This window comes from Salmo salar, chromosome 12, assembly GCF_965601325.2.
Source record: "Salmo salar chromosome 12, fSalSal1, whole genome shotgun sequence".
In the NCBI taxonomy this organism is placed as follows: Eukaryota; Metazoa; Chordata; class Actinopteri; order Salmoniformes; family Salmonidae; genus Salmo; species Salmo salar.
Window position 1 is genome coordinate 17,494,586 of NC_138302.1, and position 2,915 is coordinate 17,497,500.

The following is a 2,915-nucleotide window of genomic DNA, read 5'->3' on the forward strand; positions in this document are numbered from 1 at the left end:
TCAATTAGCCTTTTAAAATGATAAACTTGGATTAGCTAACACAACGTGCCATTGGAACCACAGGAGTGATGGTTGCTGATAATAGGCCTCTGTACGCCTGTGTAGATTATTCCATAAAAAATCTGCCGTTTCCAGCTACAATAGTCATTTACAACATTAACAATGTCTACACTGTATTTCTGATCAATTTGATGTTTTTTTAATGGCCCAAAAATGTGCTTTTCTTTCAAAAACAAGGACATTTCTAAGTGTCCCCAAGTTTTGAAGGGCAGTGTATATATGTGTGTATACAGTATGTGTGTATAATGTGTGTATATGTATGTGTCTATGTGTGTGTGTGTATACATATATGTGTGTGTATAATGTGTGTGTACGCGCATACATATGCGCGTGTATTACATTCCAAAACAGTCGTAAGGTCGTGAACTTAGCCTCAGTTGATAACATGTTACGAGGTCTAACAGGGGTGAAAGATGGACATGTCTTTCCTCTGTGGAGGCTCTGGAAATAGCCCTGTGTTTAGAGGAGTTGGGTCTGTTTAACTACTAGAGGTTGAGGCCTGAAACGTGAGGGATACTGCCCATTATGAATTGGATCCGGGAGAAGGTTGTAGGGCTGTCTGTAATTACAGCCTATCTGGGCTGTGGGGCTCCTGGCTCCACCAATCAGCTTCCTGTACCCCGGGAGGTCGCCATGGGGCTACTTGAGGCTACTTGCGGCGACCGTGGGTAGGGTTACAGTACAGTAGTGTTGGGGTGTTGAGTGTGGGTGGATGGGTGGGTGTGGTAGGTGGGTGGGTGGGTGTGTGGGGGGTGTCGAGTATGTGTGTGTGGTGTGGGGGGGGGGGGGGGTTGAGTGTGTGTTTGTGAATGTGAGAGAGAGAGAGAAAGGGGAAGAAAGAGAGAGGCAGAGCAAGACAGAGAGAATGAGAGAAAGTGTTTTTTCCTCACCTGTCCATTCTGTGATGTCTGTCTCCAGGCCCACGTTGGGGATTTCGGCCTCTGGTTCAACATGGTTCCCACTGGGCTGCCTGGTGATCTCTGCCCCCCCATCTGGCCGCCTTGTGGTCCGGTCCGCCCCACCTCCTGGGCCTGCCTGTAGGCTGCACCATTTCCCCAGCCGGGGGGGGATCTGATGCCCCTGGGGCACGGCCGGGTTCTCCTGTCTCGTCCTGGCCTCCCCTCCCGCCTGACTCTGGCCGTTCCGGGTACGCAAGTGGATATCATGACCCCGACGCTGTTGCCGTGAACTTTGACCCTGACTTCTGGGGGGTGCTGCGGTGGAGGGCGATCTCATGACCCCTTCTCCCGGGGGATGTGAATGTGAGCAGGGGGGAGGAGGGGGCACCCTGTCTTGGACTGTGGATAGACGTGGCGGTTGAGGAGAGGTGTTGGGGATCCTCTGTGGTCGGGCCGAGGCCACTGGGACGGCCAGGGAGCCCTCTACGTGGTTAGTGGAGTAGTCAACCCTCCTCTGGGTGCATACAGACGACTCCCAGGTCCTCAGAGTGGGTGCAGTCATTTATCCCCCAGCCGTTGGAGTGACAGTCGAGCCAGGGAGAGCTCCGTCCCCATGCAGTGCACGTTATCCAACCAGAATCAGACCTAATGGGAGAAGAAGAGCACACTTCCTCATTAGCAGCCAATCAAGAGCGATCAATAAGATAAAACTGATTCTCCCAGTTGACCAGCCCACATAAGTAAAGGTTGAACCAATGTCATGAAACACAATCTCCAGGACAGGCAGAAGGATAGGCAACAGTGGTGCTCTCTTGTGAAAGCCTTATGTTCCAGCAACGAAGAGGATTATTAAGGAAGTAGGCAAATGAATTAAGGTGTTACTGTACCTTGTCCTTCCCCAAAATAAAAATTTAATAAAAAAAGGCTTTATAAAATAAATTTGATTGATTAATGGATTGATTGATTGCATAAAGGTGTTACCGTTACCTTGTCCTTCTCCAAACTTAGAGCTGTGAGCCCAGGTGAGACTGCGTGGAGAAGCCCAGCTCTCGACACACCACGTTGGCCAGGTTAATATCCACCTCGTCATCACACACCGTCCCCCACGCCCCGTTATAGAACACCTCTACACGACCCTCGTTGGGGCCCCGCCTCTCACCCGCCAGGCGCACCCTCGGCCCTGATCCCTGGGGCGAGGGAACGGGGGAGGAGGAGGGAACTCACACACAGGAGGAGGCCCAACATCCTTACTCAGTCTGGAACGGAGAGATCAGAGAGAGACAGAGAGCGAGAGAGAGAGAGGGAGATAGAGTGAGAGAGAGCGACAGAGAGAGAGGGAGATAGAGTGAGAGAGAGCGACAGAGAGAGAGACAAAGAGGAGAGAGAGAGAGAGAGAGAGAGACAGAGAGAGACAGAGAGAGAGAGAGAGCATATCACTTAAAATCACACACAAAAAATACATTGTTTCTCAGACACTTGTGAAAATTACATAAAAACAATAAACATTATTGTAAACAACCAACATGAAAAGCCTTTTGAAATGATAGTTTTTTGTGTGCACAACCACCAGTAGAACCCTCAGATCACATGGAAACATTCCACTGTGGAAACGTGTCATTAGCCATGCACATGCCTCCATTTATCCATCGGCTTCATAGCCAGAGAACAGTCAGACCCCGAAGCACAGTGGACATATCACTGATAAGAGACGCACAGAAACACTCAGTGTCTCAGGCTGCGTTCCAAATGGCACCCTGTTCCCTACATAGTGCACTACTTTAGACCAGAGCCCTATGGCACTCAAATGGCACCCTATTCCCTACATAGTGCACTACTTTAGACCAGAGCCCTATGGCACTCAAATGGCACCCTATTCCCTACATAGTGCACTACTTTAGACCAGAGCCCTATGGCACTCAAATGGCACCCTATTCCCTACATAGTGCACTACTTTAG